This window comes from Monodelphis domestica, chromosome 2 (genome assembly GCF_027887165.1).
Source record: "Monodelphis domestica isolate mMonDom1 chromosome 2, mMonDom1.pri, whole genome shotgun sequence".
In the NCBI taxonomy this organism is placed as follows: domain Eukaryota; kingdom Metazoa; phylum Chordata; class Mammalia; order Didelphimorphia; family Didelphidae; genus Monodelphis; species Monodelphis domestica.
The window spans coordinates 348159752-348182023 of NC_077228.1; the positions used below are offsets into that span (position 1 = coordinate 348159752).

General features: G+C 37.1%; 1 long non-coding RNA gene across 1 annotated transcript in view; it reads left to right on the forward strand.

The window, feature by feature from the left end:
* LOC130457420 (uncharacterized) overlaps positions 1 to 21811 on the forward strand; it is a 93625-nt gene extending 71814 nt beyond the window's left edge. The window contains exons 2-3 of the long non-coding RNA XR_008916621.1: positions 5698 to 5803; positions 21009 to 21811. This is a non-coding gene — a long non-coding RNA (uncharacterized LOC130457420). The remainder of the gene's footprint in view (positions 1 to 5697; positions 5804 to 21008) is intronic.
* Positions 21812 to 22272: the final 461 nt, after the last annotated feature.

Consider the following 22272-nt stretch of genomic DNA (forward strand, 5'->3'; position numbering starts at 1 on the left):
GTTCTATGACCCTTTGGGCATAGTTGTATATTGTTCTCCAGAATGGTTGTTTATATCAGTTCACAGTTCTACCAACAGTGCTTTATTGTCCCAATTTTCCCACATCCCCTCCAGCATTTATCATTTTCCTTTTTGGTCATATTAGCTACTCTCATAGGTGTGAATTGGTATCTCAGAGTTGTTTTAATTTGCATTTTCCTAATCAATAGTAATTTGGAACATTTCCTCATATGATCATAGATAGTTTTAATTTCTTCATCTGAGAACATTTTTACAAACCTTAAAACAATATTTAAATTCTCTCTATTATTAGAGATCCCAGAAGAAGTAACAAAAATCCTTCTCCCTAAGTCTTACGGATTATCAGGAGGCAGCCATAGTTCCTGGGGACCTCAGGATACTGTACATTACTTTAGAGTAGTTTATTGATAAAAGGGAGAAAAACTCTTTTGCGTAAAGAAAAAGAATTATATAAAATGATAAATGATATGATATTGCTTCAGTTAAAGGTGAACATCTTAGATTCCTGAAAGGAGGGAATGAATTTTCACTAAAACATGTGTGGGGCAATATGGTTTATCATAGAAGGTGAAAGGTGTTAAGTTTGGCAGTGTGAATAGCCACCCCTCATATACAGTCATTACAATAAGATCATAGACATAGAGTTGAAGAGACCTTAGAGTTTAACTAACTTGCCCAAAGTCATGTAAGTGGTACAGAACAGGACTGAAATTTAAATTTGGGTGCTCACAGTCCAAATTGGCGCCTCTTTCTACTACATCACGTTAATGCATCTGAGGATTTCCAAGTCAATATATGGTTTGGGTACATGTCTAGTTAATGGTTAATGCCACTTCCAACAAAAGTTCCCATCATGTAACCTGACAAAATTGATTAGGGTACTCACCAAATTTATCAGGAGCTCCCCTGGTTAGTTCCCATAGCACAAATTACTACAACCTCCAATAATCCATTCTAGCCAAACTGGGCTATTTGCTATTCCTTTGAACTTGTCTCTCTTTCTTCCTTGCCTTTATAGACTTTCTTTAGGTTTGCAACACATCCTTTCCTGTTTATGTTTTCTTCTGGCTGAAATTATTTTGCATTTATTTATGAGATTACCTGGTGGATCCTTTAAGCAGACTGCAGTCTCCTTGAGGGAAGGTCTTATTTTATTTTTTTCTTGGTCTAGATCCTATAACGGTGCTTTGCACACTTTTATCAATGTATTCCCTTTTGTATTTTTATCTACTCATTTTTTCCTCCTTCTTTCTACTTTATCTTTGTATGTTTTGTTGGTACTGGGCACTCCTAGTGTAGAAAGCCCCTCCACCAATGTGGATTGGTGGCTGTTCTGCAACTTACAGATTTTAGAGAGCTGCCTGAGGGCACTGAGAGGCTGACTGAATTGCCTGAAGTCACTGTCCAGTTAGTGTCAGAAGTGAGACATGAACCCAGGCATGATTGAATCTGATGGCATATTTCTTTGCATTTCACCAGGCTGATTTTCATTATCATTTCATTCTAACCCTAATCCTCCATACTTTACACATAATAGGTGCTTGATAAATATTTGATAAGTTTAATTGAATCAACTTATACTTCTGTTTTCCTGATAGTGAGAAAAATGACATAATCACATTTCCTACTAAACTTGTTAGTGGATTCTAAAAGATAAAAGAAGCTTTTAAAAATTGCTAACTACTATTCTAAGGCAAATTCAAATAATCTTACTTTATATCATCAATACCATAAATCTTATATTTGATGTTAGAATGACTGATAACATCATCTGTAATCCTTAACCCTGCTTTCTCCCTGTTCCCACACCTCTACTTCTGGCACCCACCTCCGCTCTGCCAAATGCTGCCCAGCCTACTTGGAGGCTGCCACAGTCAGATGCCCTTCACGTCCTCCTCCCCTGTTAGGTCTATTTCAATGAGACTAATGTGAAGCTCTTGAATGTCCCAACACTGGGCAGGATCTTTTTTTATTCTGGTCACCCATAACCCAACTCTCCTGGTGTTAAAGCTATGTGTGGTCACCTTCCCTACTGAAGACTTCATAACCACCAAATATTTCATGAACATGAATTCCATGACCAAGAATGTTGAATTCTCTGCCAAAGCTAGCATGAATAGCTCTATCCTTGGAGGTACAGTGGCTGCCAAATCCAACTTGGAAGAGATCCATTCAGACATGTCAGAAGTATCAGAGGGGATAGACCAGACTAAAGTCCAAATCCAAGGAAAAGCCAATGAAGCCAATATGAAAGTTCCTGCATGATGAAATAGATATCCAAACCATTGAAGTCATTCCCAGTGTTATCCATGGAGTCACCCTGAGCCTATTGTCCCCCCAAATGTCCGAGGAGCAAGATATTACCTACCCCAAGCTCTCTGTTCCTCCTCCCATCCAAATCTTTCTGCCATCCCCTGAAGAAATTAAAAACCAGAAAGATCCAATAAAAAATATTATCTATAAGCCCATGGGTCAGGGGAACATCTTTTTAAGTCCTTTTGAAGATGGAGCAGCATTATAGTGCTCCGGCTTTGTCATTAAAATGAGACTTTAGGATTCAGACACATTAGCTCCATTCAGCCTAGCACTGCACAGCTCCTTCCATGCACATAATAGGCCCTTACTAATTGCTCTTGAATTCAAATGACTTGAGAGGCAGCAGGTTGTAATAGAAGGAGTTCTGAATTTCAAATCGGTTGATAAAGGCTCCAATACTGACTGGAATTCATTCCCCTAGTTACCTTGTTAAGGGTACCAAATATCTATAGGCCTCAGTTTCCTTATGTGAAGAATTAAAGGATTAGACTGGATGATCTCTAAATTCCCCCCAGCTCTAACTCCTTTGAGTTGAATTACTTTGAACTATTAAAGCACTGCTTTGAGAGAGTTGTCTGAAAAATATGACAATGCCCTCCGTTAAGCAGGGCAGTCTATTTCTTAAGTCTGTCTAGTTTCCAAATGTTGTTTGGCTATTGGGAATTAAGTTCGTGTTCCTGTGGGATTAGCCAGTGAAGGAAATGGAATCATATGTTGAGTCTATGGAGTCAGAAGACACAGGTGATAATCATTTTACCTTGTTTCAAATCACAGCCGTCGTTACTTAGCAGCAGCACAAAACCTACTGCACAGGCTTGGGACCTGACTTCCAGTGACCCTGGCATGCAGTGGTATTTTGGAGTTCTGTGGGAAATGGGGCTACTTAGTGGATAAAGCAGGAGGACTAAAGCTGAGCCAATCCTTGGATTTAGAGAGATTGTTGTGCAACATTCAGCATGGCTCACTTTCTTAGAGGCCAATCATATCAGCATTAATATCTTCCACGGTACACACAGCCTCTGCTGAGGGATGATCTAGACTGAAAGCCATCTTGGACCACATTCCTTGTGCAGTAGCTTATCTGCAGTAATAATGAGACTAGCACACAATGGGTCCGGGAGGGCAGACAAGTTACAAAAACTCTGTCCCTGATAGTATTCCTCAGAAGTGAGGCTTGAACTCAGGTTTCCTTGACTCCCAGGCCAGCTTTCTGTCCACTGTCACAGGGTTTCTTTTTATGAACCTCTGAACCTCTTGCTTCTCCTTTGTTAGTGAACTAAGACCTCTGGGATAAAAATGCTTCATCTTTTCTATTTGGCTACATAAATTATTTGACATTTTTCTAGGGCCATTTAAAATGGACAGGGCTCTCGGTACTTCTGGATTTATTTTAATCCTTTGAGAAACAGGTTATTAAAGAATAATTTTTAAGCATCTGAAGTTGTAATTGTCTTGTAATATATGTATATCACACAAGGTGGCAGAATAAGCATAAGACTCTTCTCTAAACGCAGGGCAGCAAAGCAACATCATCCTGCCAGCTGGGAAGTTTCTGGCTGCTCTGAGGTCTTGCTGCTGCTGTTGCTGCTGCTCTTTGTGGGTGCATGTGTCTGAGAGGATAGGGGAGAGGAGGAGGCATACCCCAGATTATGCATGCCCAGGTTTATGAGTGTACACATATGTTTGCACTAAAAGGATGGTAAAGTGGGGGTAATTTAATCTTTTATCATCCTCTAAGATCTCCAATTCCTAGAAAATACTTAGAAAAACAGTTAGAACTCAAATGTGGCTTGGACCTCTCTGAGCTGGCCTCAGTCTTGGGTCTGCCTACATCTTTTCTTTTATTGAAAATGTAAGCTTCTTATCCATCAGTAAGGTAATTCAACCCAAGGACAACTAAAACGCACAGCTTTGAAATACCTTTAAAAACAACCAACGTTTTACCTTGCCATAGAGGGGGTAGCTCTCCAGTTAAATATTTATTAAATATCTATTACACTTATTACCATTGTTTATTTTTGCTCTTTAAGGAGAATTAAATGTTCCTGCATTTATTCTTTTTTTTAAAAAACCCTTACCTTCTGACTTGGAATCAATACTGTGTATTAGTTCCAAGGCAGAAGAGTGGTAAGGGCTAGGCAATGGGGGCCAAGTGACTTGTCCAGGATCACACAGCTGGGAAGTGTCTGAGGTCAGATTTGAACCTAGGACCTCCCATCTCTAGGCCTGGCTCTCAATCCACTGAGCTACCCAGCTGCCCCCCTGCATTTATTCCTAATACTCAATTTTAATCACTATTAATTTAATTTTTAAAATGGAGTTATTCTTCTAGTTGAATTATTAAATACTCCAAGAGACTGAAGGCTTTTGACTGAGGCTGTGAGCAATGGGACTTCAGTGAGCTGCTCCATTACGCTGTAAGCAAGACCATAGAGCAAACTCTTTTGTATTTTTTAACCTGTTCATTAGACAATCAGAGATCCTTTCCTAACGTCGTGGAGGAATGAGTAGTTTCTGGGAAATAATAAAAATAGTTGATATTTATGTTGTCCTTTGAAGTTAGCAATATTCTTTGTATGCATTCAACTCCCACAGGGGCCCTGAGAATTAAGTATTAAAGGCATTACAGATATGATAGTTAAGACTTAGAGGGTTAAATGACTTACCCAGGGTCACACAGCTAATAAAGGGCAGTTGGTATTTGAATCTTGATTTCAGCTTTAGCATTCTACCATTTTTAATACAATAGAAAAGAGACCTTTTTATCTGTCCCATAAATTTCCAAATTTGGAATTTCTGCCTAATAGGTATGCCTTTTACAGATACATAAGAAACTTTAAAAGACTGGCCAATAGTCAACAAACAGTTATTAACAATCTAGGCATTGTGTAAAGCTCTTGGGGATGCAAATAAAAAACCCCACTGAAGCTATCCTCAAGTAGCTTACAATCTAATGGGGGAAGAAATTAAAGTAGATGAAAGTAGATAAAATAAATTAAATCTCTTTTTTATCAGGTTTGGATTTTGAAACACACAATCACATATATTTATAGAGGCAGTCAAAAGATGACTTCTGTAAAGAAGACCTAGGAAATGATCACACTAGACTACCAGGTGTGGTTTCTAGGGACAGGAAGCCACTGTTCAACACTTCCCACCTCTTACAGAAAGTACAAGTGTTCAGCTTTCTTCACAAGCCAACTGTGAAAAGGCTGATGGTCTTTCAGTACTATCCCTCAGTTTGATTAATAAACTTGTCCATTTCTGTACATACAACTGACCTTGACTAGAGACAGATATTTGAATCATCTTGAATATCTTCACCGTGGATACTGACTATTGAATTTATGTTACTTGCAGAGCCATAAATACAGAGACCTCAGAGACCATCTAGTACAATTGCTTATTTGATGTATGAGAAAACTGAGCTCCATAAAGGTTAAGTCACTTGAACAAGGTCACACAGGTAAGCATTAGAGGTGAGATTTTAATTGTACTTCCAGAGCCAGTGCTCAGGAAACTTCCGAACTAGAAGTAACACACACATGGGAAATTATAGATCAGAATCAAAAAGAAAAATAAAAACAGATGATCAAAACAGGAAGACTGGCCATGATATAGCTTGGTCTGATCTGATCACTTTGCATATTTCATGAAAGATTAATTTTATAGCAAATGTAAATGAGAAGTAAATATAGAAGGGAGTCATGAAAGGGGCTAATGGGAACAAGTTTAGTGAAAAAGTAACTTTGTCAGTGGATTCTCACCTAGACCCTGCTGCCAACCTAAGCTATGCTCTACTGACCTGAAAAAAATACTGTTAACTATCTTCAGTTGGAGATACTGTATATATTTCTTTTCCTCGGAGAATGGAAACTCTTCGAGGGCAAAGGCAATGTTTCATTTTTTTTCTTTGACTCTCCAGAATCTAGCTAGTGCTTCACATATAGTATAGAAAACAAATAGTTTGAATCAAATTGAGTCTTGGGCAGAGTTTGGGACTCATTGTTCTTTCTGTAGACTTCTCATTTTATACCACTCTTGCCCTGTCATTTAATGGGCACATGTAACTGAAAGCACTGTGGCACAATTAGCGGTCCCTTTCATCTCGTATGCATCTAAGTCATCTCTCCTTTGTCCTAAGAAATGATGTTTACAGGACCAGAGTGGTTCAGTGAAAAGAGCACTGCCTTTGAAATCAGAGGAGCTGGGTGCAAAGCCTAGGATCTGTTAACTACCTTTTTGTTTTCAATCTACTCAATTCCTAAGTCCTAGTTTCCTCATTTTTAAAATCAGGGGGCAGCTGGGTGGCTCAGTAGATTGAGATCCAGGTTTAGAGAAGAGAGGACCTGGGTTCAAAAATGGCCTCAGACACTTCCTAGCTGTGTGACGCTGGGCAAGACACTTAACCCCCATTTTTCTGCCCTTACCACTCTTCTGCTCTTCTGCCTTGAAACCAATACATAATAAGGATTAGAAAAAAAAAAAGCCAGGGGGTTGGACTAACTGATCTTGATGTTCTTTTCTACCTCTGAATATATGATCACTTCTGTGCTTCTATCAATCTTTTCAATGTATGGGTCACCTAATATCTCTGCTACAAATGAATCACCCCATCATTGCGGGGTTGGTCTTGTCTGCCTGCTGTTTGCCCCTAGCATTTCATCTCTAGGTAATATTACTTGAACCTACTTCTCACTGTGCAGGCCATCCAAATTGAGGAATAAATATACTTATTCACATAACTGCTGAGATTCATGTCCATATTTAAGGATGACAGATGGCCTAGTTACCCAGTTGGTGTGCCAGTTAAAGCAGTGTACCCATAGCAGCTAAAGACAGATTTAAATGAAAAGCGTCATTCCCGCACATAGACCATGCCAAAAAATGAACTCCAAATGATGGAAGCATCATGCTGAGCATGGGAAATCTATTATTCTCTGAATGTATGAAATTGGTAAAACACGTAACCTGGACAAAGGAAGAGTTAGATGAAAGCTTGAAGAACAAAGATGAAAAGAGATGACACCTAAAATATTAATTCTGCTACTAGGTGATATGAATTAGTATCACTGAAAGGTAGTTTGGTAGTCATATAAATAAGACTAGTCAGTCAGCCAGTAAGTAAATAATATTTAGGTATTTACTATGTGCCAGACATATTCTTTTCATAATTAGAATCTATAAGAAGAAATAGGGGAAAAAAAGGATAAAAAAAGAAGAAATGGGTCTGTTTAGCTGCATAATGGGAACATGGTTTTGACATCCTTCAGGCTCATAGATAAGTTTTGGTCAAGTAAATGCATTCTCGTGCCAGGAGCTCTTGGCATCACTGCATGAACATCTAGAGTATGGCAGGCAACATTTTTCCTCTTTTTAGGGAACTTGACATTCAGACTTACTCTAACATAGTAATTGCTGTATAAATGCTTTTTTCTTTCACTCTCCTATTTGTTCATTTCTTCATTCATTCATTCATTCATTCGTTCATTTGTTCATTCCTTCTTACCTTCCTTCCTTCTTTCCTGAGTCAAGATGACTGAGGTTTCTATCCTATATCTGCTACTTATTAGCTGTGTGACCACAGACAAGTCATTTTAATTCTCTGAGACTCAGACAACTCTAAGACTATAATAGAAGATGCTAACTGTGTGAGTGGAAAGAGTTCTTGCACAGATAAAAACAGCAACTCATTTAAATAATACATGAAAGTTTGCAAAGCTCTTTCCTCATAACTCTGAGTTACCTAGTACAATTATGATTCCCGTTTTATAGAGGAACCTCAAAAAAACCCTAGGATTTTTTAATTCACTAACAGCTAGGTTATAATCTTTCTTGATTTTAAGATTTCCCACACTGGAAGGTACTTTGTACATTTGAATATATGGATGTAGACCCTGAGGTTCTGAGAGGTGACTCATGGTCACATAGCTAGTAACTTACCAAACTAGAATTTGAATTGGTGGCTTTCTATCTCCTTGTCTAGTATTCTATCCACTATGTAACATATAAGTATTATAAGGAGTGAGATATATAATAATCATGTTCTGTACTCTGCCTTGGTCAGACTAGATCTGGTGCTTTGCTTTCAGTTTTAGGTGCTGAATTTGAATTATAACAGCTAACATTTACAAAAGACCTTCTATATGCCATGTTCTGTGCTAAGCAATTTATAAATATGACTTCATTTCATTCTCACAGCAGCCTTAGGAGTTAAATGCTATTAATATCTCCATTTTATAGATGAGGAAATTGACACCAAAAGGAGTCAAGGAATTTAACTATGATTACACAGCTAGTAAGTGTCTGAGACTGGATTTGAACTCTGGACTTCCTGACTCCAGCCATGGTGCCATCTTGTTTTCACTAGGGACACACTATAGAATATCCAGAGATAGTTGACCATGACAGTAAGGAGGCTTAAGAACATGATGTTTAAGGGTAAGTTAAAGAAATTAGGAATGTTTACCTTAGGAAAGTATTTGATAGAAGTTACTTGAAAGTGAGATTAAATTTGTTTTGCTTGGCATAAGAGGACAGAATTTGGAGCAGTGAGCAGAAACCAGAGTGAAGAATTATGTTTATACAATAAAAAGGTCTTTTAAAATTTATTTAATTGATTAATTAAGAGAATTTCCCATGGTTACATTATTTATGTTCTTTCCCTTTCCTACCCCAACCCCCTCCTGTAGCCAAAATGCAATTCCATTGGGTTTTACATGTGTCATTGATCAAGACCTATTTCCATATTATTGATATTTGCACTAGGGTGATCGTTTAGAATCTACATCCACAATCATATCCCCATCAACCCATGTGATCAAACAGTTGTTTTTTCTGTGTTTCTACTCCCACAGTTCTTCCTCTGAATGTAGATAGTGCTCTTTCTCATAGATCCCTCCGGGTTTTTCAGGATCACTGCATTGCCACTAATGGAGAAGTCCAATACATTTGATTGTACCACAGCATATCAATCTCTGTGTACAATGTTTTCCTGGTTCTACTCCTCTCACTCTGCATCACTTTCTGGAGGTTGTTCCAGTTCACATGGAATTCCTTCAGTTTATTATTCCTTTTAGCACAATAGTATTCCATCACCAACATATACCACAATTTGTTCAGCCATTCCCCAATTGAAGGACATCCCCTCATTTTCCAATCTTTTGCCACCACAAAGAGTGAGGTTATAATAAAAGGGTCTTATAATTAGAACTGTCCAAAATGTAGTGGTCTCTTTCCTTTTGGGGAGCTATGAATTGGCCTAGCTATTTTGGAAAGCAATTTGGAACTAGGATCCACAAGTTATTAAACTGTTCATATTCTTTGATACAGCATATCTATAATAATTGATATTTAAAACAACTCTTTTTGTAGTGACAAAGAATAGAAACCAATGGTAATGTCCATCATCATTGACCAATGCTTAAATAATTATAGTATTTGAATATAAAGAATATTATTGTGCCTTAAGAAATGATATGGGGTGCGGAACCAATGCAGAATGAATTGAGTGAAACCAGCAGGACAATTTACATAACATCAACATTGTAAAGGCAGATAACTTTGAAAGGTTTAAGAGATTTTAAAATCCAAAACTCAAGTGAAATTTCAGAGAACCAGTGATGAAGTTATAGAGTTATAGAGTTATAGAGTTGAGGAACTCAGGGTACAGAATGAGACATAATTTTCTTTCTTTTTTTGGATATAACCAGTGTTAGAATTTTTTTGACTATACATATTCATTACAGGGGATTTGTTTTTCTTTTTCCTTTTAAATGGAGGTGAAATGGCATGAGAGAAAATAGATTTTTGTTAATTGAAAAAATGAAAATAAAAATTTCAAAAATGTCATAATTGTCTATCTGTACTCTCTGCTACTCAGAGAAGGGAATAATCAATTATATAATACCTTCTATGTTCCAGGCACTGTGCCAAGTGCTTCCTACAAATATTATCTTATTTCATCCTCACAAAAACCTTGCAAAGTAGGTGCCGCTATTATCATCACTCTACATTGCTCAAGAGGCTGATAAAGGTGTAATTACTTGATTTTAGAAATTCTGTGCTTTATTTGGGCTAAAGTTGATTAAGTGTCTTCCCTACATTCAGCACTAATATTGAGGTAGAAGACCACCAAATTGCCTAAGGAGGTGGAACCAGCCTAGATTGGAAACAGAGTGGGTCTAAGTTCTCATGCTAGTCAACACTGAGATAAGGATCATGAGTGGATGTTGTATTACAACCTGTGTAATTTAGGGAGACCCAGTATAACAAAAACAATTATTTATGTTGAGAGTTAGTGGCTTCCTCTTTGGAGAGCCTCAGGTGGAGACTAGACAACCACTTGATGGAGTGATGGCAGAGAGGATTCTTTTCTGAGATTTAAAACGGTAATGGATAGTGAGAAGGTAGAAGCATCAGATGCAGGCTACTTTTTTTCAAAAAGTTTACTAGTGAAGCAGAGGAGGGAAGAAGGATGAAATTACAGCTGGATAGGAAAGAAGAGTCAGGAGAAGACTTTTTTAGCATCATGCAGACTTGAGCATATTAAGTATCACACAGAGCTGAGCATATTAGTAGGCAGCTGGGAAGGTGCTGGTAAAGAGAAAGAAAAATTGTACATTCATGAGAAAGGATAATTGCTAGGACAAATGTCTACAGAAAGTGGGAATGAATAAGATCAAGTCCACAGACTAACGTTAGCTTTAGTGAAGAAGAGGGATAACTTTTCATATGGAGAGAAGAAAAAAAGGGTGAATGAGTTATGATGCCTCAAATTTTTGATGAATTGAGGAAAAATTGAGAGAATTTGTGCTGGGCAGTTTCAGTCCTCATAGTGAAGCAGGAAGTTAAATAATCTGTTCTAAGTATGTAGTTGGGAGTATTAGGTTGGCGTCTTGAGGAGAATAGAAATGATGTGAAACAGTCACTATGGGGAAAGAGAAAGTGATTAGGTAAAAGAAGAGGAGCCAGATCACATAGGAATGAGTCCCCTATGAAGTCAGATTGCTTACATTGATGTGGCTAAAATCAATTTATTTCTGTGACACTCTCCAGTGAGATCTGCAACAGCTTTTACTGGATGCCTTATAGTAACTTGGAGATTATCCTGGATTCTTGGTGGCTATTCCAGAACAGTACAAGTTTTGGCACATTCTTCCAAGCAAGAAAAGTATTGAATATAGACTAGTGATAGACAAAGTATGTGGCTTGAGGATCATTTTAGCTAAATAAGAACAAGCTCATTACAGAATGATAAATTTCTTGACTAATTGTGACTAATGAAAGAGATATTTTCAACAATAGCAGCAAAGAATATCAAAAATTGTTAATGCGGTAGCATAGTGACCAGATTGGAGTAAAAGACTTGAATACAAATTTGATATCAAACACTTATTAGCTTGTGTGACTGGGCAAATCACTAAACTTTTCTTTGCTTCAATTTTCTCACCTGTAAAATGAGGATGATAATAGCACCTACCCTCCAGGGTTGTTGTGAGTATCAAATAAGATAATAATTGTAACAGCTTAGCCCAGTACCGGTTACAAAGAAAGTATTATATAAGTGTTAGCTAATATCATGAATATATACTTAAAGGCTTGATTTATACATATATTTATAATGTATATAATACTTATACTTTACATATCCTTTATTAACATTTATAATGTCTATATTATTAATGTCTATTATTATTAATAACTAGCATTTATATAGTGATTTAAGGTTTGTAAAGTGTTTACAAATATTATTTTGACCTCACAACAAATCTGGGATGTAGCAACTTTTATTATCCCCATTTTACAGATGAAGAAATTGAAGCAGACAAGGTTAAGTGACTTGCTCAGTCATATAAGCATTGTATACTTACATACATATAATATGCAAAATAATTTCCTGCCCTTTCTAATCTTCTTTTACTTTTGCAATGATGGGGACAGATTGGCAAAAAATGGACCCAAATGTGCTAAAGATAATATGTTTTTAGTTCATTTATAAACATTAATTCAACTCCTGGTGTGCAATCTTTGTCAAATGACCAAATTGAAATAATACTCGAGGAATGCAAGTAGACCTATTGGTTGGCTGGTTGTTGTCCTTTATCTTGGAAGAGGATCAAACCAATATTGTTTTGTTTAGGGCAGTGTATAATGTGTCCTACTCTGATTGAATACACCAGTGAGGTTGGAAGACTCTACTACAGTTCAGACAAAAACAGGTTATATGAACATTTGGGATGGAGATGTCTCTAAATTTGCATTTCTTTTGAGCTCTCGTAATTCTGCTTTGCTCATAGAGCACACTGCCTTCTTTGATGCAGGCACTCAATGGTCCTGTGACAGTGTCTTCTATGTCTCAAAACTGATACTAAAGTTCTTTAGAGAAAGCTTGAAAGTGTCCTTGTATTATTCTTCTGACCTCCTTGTGAGCACTTGCCTGGTGGGAGCTCTTTGTAAAATAGTCTTTTAAACAGATGTGCTTTTGGTATTCAAACAATGTGGTCAACCCTTGAGAGTTGTGCTGTCTACAGTAGAGTTTGAATGCTTGGCAGTCTAGCTCGAGGAAGGACCTTAGTGTCTTGTACTTTGTCTTGCTAGGTGATCTTCAGAATCTTCCCAAGACAATCCAAATGGAAGCTATTCAATTTCCTGGCATGACACTGGCATATAACAATGAGGTCAGCACAATATCTCAGTAGAGGTTGATAGGCAGTCTAATCCCTTTTTTCTTCCATATGTTCCTTCAAATTCTCCCAAACACTGAGCTATCTTTGGCAATGTGTGCATTAACATCATCATATATGTGTACATCTCTAGAAAGTATGCTGCAAAAGTAAATAAATCTATCCACAGCATTCAAAATTTCTCCATTATCTATAAACAATAGTTCCACATATGGATGGCATGGTGCTGGCTGGCACAGAACCACTGTTTTCAGTATTGTCAGGCCAAAATTAGCACAAGTGGCAGAGAATCAATCCATGCTCTGTTGTATCTCATCCTCAGAGGTTGCATTGAGTGTACAGTTATCTTTTTTATTTAAAGCCTTAACCCTTTGTTTTGGAATCAAAGATTCCAAGGCAGACGGCCAGTAAGGGCTAGGGAAGGAGGGTCAAATGATTTGCCCATAGGATGTGTCTGAATCTAGATTTGAACCCAGGACCTCTCATCTGTAGGCCTGGCTCTCAATAGAATGAGTCATTTAGCTCCCCACTGAGTGCACAGTCATCTTTGAACAAAAAGTTGTGCATGACGATAAGCATGTAGCTCTGACTCACTCCATTGGTGACTGTGAAAGTGCAAGAGCATTGTCCATTATCCAGTTAACATTCAAGCATACTGTCATGGAACTGGAACAGAATACTGATGAACTTTTCAAGTCAACTGACTGAATTTTGCCATGATCTTCCACAAAACCTCACCACTGACAATATCAAAGGCATTGGTTCCATTGATAAACATTGTGTACAGATCTCTATTCTTCTCCTAGCATTTCTTCTGAAGTGTTCAGGCACTAAATACCATGTCAATCTTTCATTGGTCCTTTCTGTAGCCATACTGGCTTTTGAGTAGATGACCATCTTCTAGGTGAAGAATCAGTCTATTACTGAAGACTTTGGCAAGAATTTTACTGGTAATGACTACGAAAGCAAACTTCTGGCAACAGTTACAGGACAATCTGTTTTCCTTTATAAAGATGGATAATGGAGTCATTCTTGCTCTCCTGAGGAGATAACCTCCTCTTGTCATATAACACAAAAGATTTCAGTCTGCTTTTGTATGAACAGTAGACTCTGCCTTGTAAACCTCTGCTGGAGTGAAATCAGAACAGGTACTTTATCATATGAAAAGAGTCTAATGGCATTCAAAACCTCTTTTTCATTTGGAAGTTCAGCTAGAGAGGGATTGACTTCAACCTGAGATATATGGCCAAATGGCTCCAGCATTGGTTGATGATGGTCCATTGAGAACACTATGGAAGTGTTTAGTCTTTCTCTCTAGGATAGTGTCCTTATCACTGATCAGTATGTTTCCATCAGTGCTGAGTAGTTGTGATGTGTCATAGGTCTTTAGCCCATCAATAGACTTTAGGGTATCATAGAAGCACTTTAGGTTGTTACTATGAGAGTAAAATGGAATTTTTTCTGACTTCTTACTGTGCCAAAAATCCTGAATCTTTCTCAGCTTCACTGTTGACAGAGTTAGACTCTGCCATCTTAGAGATTGATGAACTTTCCTGCTGGCAAACCCTATGGAATTCTTGTTTTTCATTTCTGAATTCAGTATTTCCCCATCATTTTTTGAGTGCTTTGGCCCAGATGAGTAATATGATCTTGTAGACCAAATCTCTAAAATCCACCCAGACCTTTTTCTGCTCCACTGTTCCCAACTACATGTTAATTCAACTTTTCCTCCAAATTGGCAGTGAACTGTTTGATCAGGGAGAAGCACTCTAATCTGTTGCCCTTGACTTTTGATAATCATCTTGCTTGGGGCCCCTGCTTTTAGTTTGGAGAAGACAAATCTATGATTGTTCTAGTACTCTATGCCATACATTGCCTTCTTTACTCTTAGATGATATTTTTTTCATCAGAATGATATAGTCTATTAAGTTGCAACATTTGCTTTGAAGATGCATTAACGAATTTTTATTGCCTTTAAGTAAATGGAAGACATTCATATGATAATGAGGTTATGAAATGCACATCTTCACCAACAATTGACCACTGCTGTTGCTGTTTCTTTTTTTTTAAACCCTTACCTTCCATCTTAGAATTAACACTGTGTATTGGTTCCAAGGCAGAAGAGTGGTAAGGGCTAGTCAATGGGGGTTAAGTGACTTGCCCAGGGTCACACAGCCAGGCAGTGTCTGAGGCCAGATTTGAACCCAAGATCACCCATCTCTAGGCCTGGATTTCAATCCACTGAGACCTGCTGTTGCTGTTTCTGATTCAATTTTTCCCAAGATTCCCTGCCATGTCTGGTGATCTGTGCATACTTTGACATTAAAATCACCCCAAATTACAAGCTTATCTTCTTTTGCCATATTGATCATATGAGAGTTTTCAGATCTTCATAAAATTTCTCTTTGATTTCATCAGTGTTCATTTGTGCTCAGAGCATGCACTGATTAGGGTGTCATGGCACTTTCTTGCAAGTGGCAATCATGTTGTCATGAGCCTGTCATTCATCCTTTATGAGAGGCACACGAGCTTGTTGACTAGATTAGATTTAATTGAGGAACCTCCAGCAGATTCATGATGCTCCTCATCACAGTGACCGCTCCAGAAAAATGTGTATCCAGCTCCCATTGCCTTCATTTGTCAGCCTTATTTCAATCAGGACTGTTATTTGGATGTGATATATGCTAAGTTCTCTTGAAACAAGAGCTGTTTACTTTTCTGTCTACTGGATTTTGTGTTATATATAAGCATAAACACATTCCATGTACCAATGGTGAGAGGAATTGCCTTTGAAAAAGTTTTTGTACATTTACTTTGTGTGTTTGTGTTTCAACTGCAGGGAAGTGTTCCCACTTGCTATGGTAAGCAGGCCAGGGTTAAGTTAGGGTGAAGCAGGCAATTTTTAGGGCACCTTTTCTAGTCCCTTCCTCACAGTGAGAGGTGAGTGATGAGGTCTTTAAAAAAGGCTGCTAAGACACGAAGGGGGCTGCCGAATCTCACTAATGCTTCAGTTCAGAAGATGACCCTATATCATGGGCCACCCATGTGCAAAGTCATGAATACAGTTCCTATATAGCTGCAGCTGCTGCTTTGTCACTTGCCTATCACCAAAGGATTTTACAGGAAAATTAATATAATAAAACGATGAAATAATAAAATGGTAAAATGGAATATGGAAAATGATAAAATAATAAGGGCGATGTCCTTTGACTTCTGCATACATTGGGTCTAAGTAAGGTAGCGTGGCACAAAGTAGTTGCCTTTTCCAGAGTCCCTAAAGTTCAGTGGGAAGACAAATGTCATGATGAATGAAGATGGCTCAGGATGCAGTGGATGACTGTGACATCTTTGATGTTTAGTCAAACTCTAATTGCTCCACAGCACCTGCTTCTGCCATCTTCATGGTCAATGGAAGAAATTGTTCTCACTTGTCCATTCCATCCAGGGAAGGCTTCATATGCTTGGGGTAGACACTCTTCTAACTCACTGATGGGTTTGAAGCCTGTTGGGTAGCTTCAACCCAATTTAGGGGGTTTTTTTTACCCTTACTTTTCTGTCTTAAAATTAATATTGCAAGGCAGAAGAGCATTGAGGGCTACCATGGGGGATTAAGTGACCTACCCAGGGTCACAGAGCTAGGCCAGATTTCAACCTAGAACTCCTGTGTCTGGGCCTGGCTCTCAATCCACTGAGCCACCTAGCTTCTGCCTACCTGGTTTAGCCTGTTGGCTGAAAGGGTTTTATTGGGATGTGGCTGCTGTGCATACTAGAATTTCTTGGAGCCACAGGTGAAAATTGGAGTAGTAGGGGGACATCAAATGTAGAAAGCAGTCCTGATAATAAAAAGGAGTGGGCAGTTCTCCCACCAGAGGTACTAATCTTCCCTGAATACTCTTTACTTCCCAACAGACCTATAATAATCTGGTCATGCATGAACCTAGAAGATATATCAAAGTTATTGCTAAAAGGCAAGATCGTTAAACAAGCAATTATGTGTCACAAATAAGTATAGGCAAAAATTATAATTATATATGTAACATATATAGGTATAAATAAAAATAAATATGAGTATAAAACAAGATAGTTCCTGTCTTTGGGGAGCTTTTGTCTAATTGGTGGAAGATAAAATGGGGAAGCTGAAAATGGGGGAAGAAAGAAAGTGTGCAAAATATCTGGAAGAGAAAGGCTGGAAGAACAGTTAAAAGATCATTCAGGAGAGGAATGAAGATATGGTATGCCTGGGTATGCTCCCTAAAAGGGAGCCAATCATTGGAAGAGGTGGTAGGGTAAAGGGTACTTCTATTATGAGAAGTCCATTAGTGAAATGAACTTCAAGGATGGGGAGGATGCTTTGGCATTTTAGAGAATGTCTGGAGAATCAAGGGAATAGCCTGGAGAGGAATAAAGAATCTCCAAACACCTAAAATCCTATGAAACATGAATTTGGTTAATTATTTGACTATCCTAGCTTTCACTGCTTATGGTAAGTTAAAGCATATAGGCCACCACACAGATAATTAGGTTTCCATATGCAAACATCTGTTGCAGGGGACAAAGAAGAAAAACATTTTGTACAATCTTCCAAGAGCCTACAAACCAATTCAATGTATAATTTAAGTGCAATATGAAGGTAGGGAAAAGTACTCTATAGGAACACATAGTTCTGGACTAAGACATGAAAGGGAACAAAGGCTTATAGATTATTCAGGAACCCAAACCCCATATGTCAGGAATATTTTCTTCAAGAAAAAAAGCCTTAGTGATTACTAAGTAATATAATAAAATATTAAGTTGATTATATCTTAACAGGCAGGTCATGATTGGTTTCCAATGTGGGAGTAATTTCAGAATCAGTGCTTTGTATGAAATTAGATCATTAACTGATTAAAGCATAGGTCAAAATCAACACCAAATTAAAAGAAAGAATAAAGCTGAAAGTACCGAACATACAATTCAAATAACATCATGTGTGTAATTATACATATAAGTAGCATTGTAAACTTTAAGCCACTATATTCATGTCCTCTATTATAATAATTTGTATTACAACAGACAAATGCAACCCATTTAAATAGAACTTTGACTCTGAAAGTGGGAAGTAGATAAAAGTAAATCCTTGACTCTGCTCTTCATGATTTCTTGAGGAAGTTTAATCAGTGTAAAAGAGTTACAGGAAGATAGAACAAAAACCCCAGAAATTCTAAGTCAGCAAGTGCTTGACTACCTTGTCAAGGGTAGAAACATGGCAGCTAAGGACAATATGAGTAAAAGCTCATATGTAAATTATGCAAAAGGATGTCAGAAGATTATCAGTATTGCCAAACAGCATGGCAAAAAGCAGTAGAAGGGAAAAATGTACCCACAGAAAGCTTAGCATGAGGTCCAAATAAATCAGATCGTTCTGATAGAATAGGTAGCTTGTACACATTGAAGAGAGTCTTGGAATCAGGAAGACTTCAGTTCAAATCTTGCCTCCGACAACTGGCTGGATAACCTTGGACAAGTTATTCATTCTTTTTTTTCTCTCTGTTACCTCAACTGAAAAAAGGGGATGATGAGAGCATCTATATCCTAGGGTTGGTTGTGAGGATCAAATGAGAAAATATTAGCCAAGTACTTGTCCTATTACCTGACATGGTTGCGAATGCTAATAATAATAGTAATAGTTACAGTATCATTATATGAAATTATGAGAAGAAGAAGGTATTTCACTTTCTCCTTTGTATCCACAGCATCTACCACAAGACCTGGCATTATTATTAATAAAAATAAAATAAATAATATTATTAATTAATGCTTATGGAATGATTATTTTACAAATATGTAAATACAAATATTAAGACACAATTTTTAAAAATCTCAAAGGGCAAAAATTAAAGATTATAAAAGACTCTGTTTTCAAGCATTACTAGTTCTGCCTCTACAACATTTTTCATATTCCTTTATGTTCATTCCAAGAGCCCCTCACTGAGGCTATATCTTCTTCTTGTAAGTATTATTGTAATAATATCCATTCTCATCTCTGCTTTCGATCTTTTCTCTTCTTCGGGTCCTTCTCCAGAATACTGCTGAAATAGTATTAAGACAGATTTGATCACAAAAACTCCTGTGTTCAAAGATATTCATGAGCTACCCATTACTTGCATGAAAAATACAAAATACTACTATCTACCATTCTACTTTTATTTAATGTTATATTCCTTAACAAACTATATTGTAGCCAAACCAGGCTAGCAGGTTTTCTCCATATTTGATGCTTTATCTTTTTCCTATCTTTCTTCCACAATCATTGCATTCACAAAAGCTTTTTTCCATTTCTCAAATATAGTTCCTCTTCCTTTTGACTACTCAGTATTCTTTAATTTCTTCAAGTCTTTGCTCAGGTATCACTCCTTATATGAAGTCTTCTATGATTTCCCACAGTTATTATTTCAATTATTGCTAAATATCACTCATCCATTTTCAATGAATCAAATGCACTTATTTATATTTTATATCTCTGCCATATGATGTAATCTTTTTGAGCACAGGAACTGTTACATTTTGTCTATGTCCTCAGCTCCTAGCATCATGCTTCCCAAAAATAGATGCTTTATAAATGTTTTTCTGATTTTGAAGATTATGGAAAATTTCATCATAAAAAAATCAGGAAAGCATGAATCATATTTGAAGATATAGTTTCAAGAATACCAATACACATGTCCACTTTCTTATCACTAAAATCTTTATTTTATATAACTGGTCCAAATGGTTAAATGACAAAATACTTTAGAATGATCTAAAACATATTTATGCATATCTTTGATGAAAACATGAAAAGTTGATCAGGTAGGATTTTGCAGATGGTTTTCTACAGCCAACCACGTCTCATCAATAAAAGAGTGTAGATCAGTGTCAAACTCCTGAACTTCAGGCAGCCGGAATGCTGTAAAACAACTCAGTGTGGTAGGAACCAGGCTAAAACAGAACTGGGCAATGTTTATCAAAATAAATAAAAATACAATAAAGCATAAATAATTCAGTTAATTCATGTTTTTAAGTCAAGAAGAGAGCAGCAGAGTTTCTATTTGACTTTGGCAAAGCCAATATAAAGAATAATACCACTTTAGTTGGGAAAAATACTTAGAAGAGCAAAATGTAGCTGAAAGACTTCAATGAGGAGCTTCTCCACATTTTTGAGGATTATATGAGATTCTTTGAAAGATATAGCAATAGAGATAGCTTTGTACGAGGACCTTTTGAGTATCAATATGAAGGGAAACATGAAATAGGGAAAAATATGCTTTCTTTAAAGATGCTAAGAAATGTTAAAGATAATGTTGTGCATTGAATTAAATAAATCTATCAAGAAGTATTTATTAAGGACCTATTAAGAGCCTAAATGTCAATCACTATGCAAGAGCAAGGGACACAAAGAGAAAAGTAAAATAGTCCTTACTCTCAAAAAATTTTACATATATTATACATTATATAAATTATATTATATTTATATTTATGTGAAAATATATAAGTATATTCTATAACTATATTATATACTGTATAAATATTATATAATTTTATATAATTTAAAATATTATAAATCTACATGGTATACATATATGTATATATATTAACACATCTTCCATTGTAGAATTAATACTACATATTGGTTCCAAGGCAGAAAAGTACTTAGAGCTAGGCAATGGGCCAAGTAAATTACCCAGATTGGTGTCACACATGTAGGAAGTGTCTGAGGCTAGATTTAAACCTAGGACCTCCCATCTCTAGGTGTGACTCTCAATTCACTGAGCCACCTAGCTGCCCTGGAACTTATATTTTAACATGAAGTGAACATGCTTATATGGTGTCCCTCAGCCAGAAGCTACTGATGGAAGTTATGGAGAGGTCCATGGAAGAGGCAATTCTGCTTTCTCACTTGACATGAAAGTAGGGTTACTGATTCTCAAGTTTCTGGCCTTATTTTACCTTCCTTTTATCCCTTTTCAGAGATCAGAGCTCTTGGTGTGGAATTTCCTGCCTCAGAAGATGGCAGTAGCAAGCACATTATATGAAGAATTCCTAAAGTGGCATGAAAGAAGAAGACACCCATGTTCCCAGAGAGAGGAGGTTCCATGACTTCCTAATTAGAGGAAATATGTGGGGTGGTGGGATAGTGGAGAGAGGCTCCTGCACAGCATAATACCAGAATCCTATCTTTAAGCCAGAGAAGAAGAAATCTCCACACAGTACCAGCCTAGAAGTTTAGCTTACAAGTATGAGTTCAAGAATTTAGAGTTCTAGACAGATAAAGGATATTCCTTAGAAATCACTAGCCTTGGCAGTGTTTGAGGAATCTTCCACTCTATCATGAGATGAAGAATTTCTGGAGCAACATGACTCCTAGGGAGAGAAGAGGATAATGAAACATAACCTCCCAGGGCTGAAAGAAGGAACAGCAAGGAACTATGGTCACAGATGGAATGTAGACTTTGTACTTCCCCATTATATGGAGTTATTTACATGGCGTGAATCTGAAAGGCAGGGAGGTTTCTGTCTAGTACCCCTGAATTTGTTGCTGTTCTGTAGAGCATAAGCCTAGGAATTGTGCTGAATCTGGAGCACTTTAGTTTTCATAAGAAGTGGGAATCTTTGGGGGTTTCTCATGGGTTACTCTGAGTCTTTTATATTCTTTTCAAATTTGTTTTAGGGTCCCTGTAATTCCTTTGTATTTTATATTCTCTCTTTGGGGTAAAATAAAGGCTGTCTTATACTTGATACTTGAAGTGTTTCCTTAAATGCTTGTACAGGATCTAGAGAAATCAATGTTTGGATCTATATACTAACTACATGTGCTATTTTTTTAGAGTTAACTCTGGGTAGGGGCAACATTAGTTTAAGAAAGAACAATTCTTTTCTGTCATTCCTGAAGTCTATTTACACTAAAGCTCATGGACTCTAGGTCACGGGTTACATTTTAGTAAGATAGATAAGAATGAACAAAGAAGTTGGTAAAATTCCTTTAGTACTAAATGATTATACCTTTGGATTCATTAGTCAGGATAACCATTTCTGTCTTTGTGTCAGTCTTCCTTCCTCTGGAGGAATTGGCCTGCTTTGACCAGACTGTTTCCTCTGTCATCTTCTTTGCTTTCAGGATGACAAGAGGATCAAGGAAATATTTAACAATAATATATTTAATACTTTTGAAGCTCATTCTTAAGTGGAGATAGCTCAACTTGTTCAAGGATAGGATAAATGAGTTTCTTGTCTC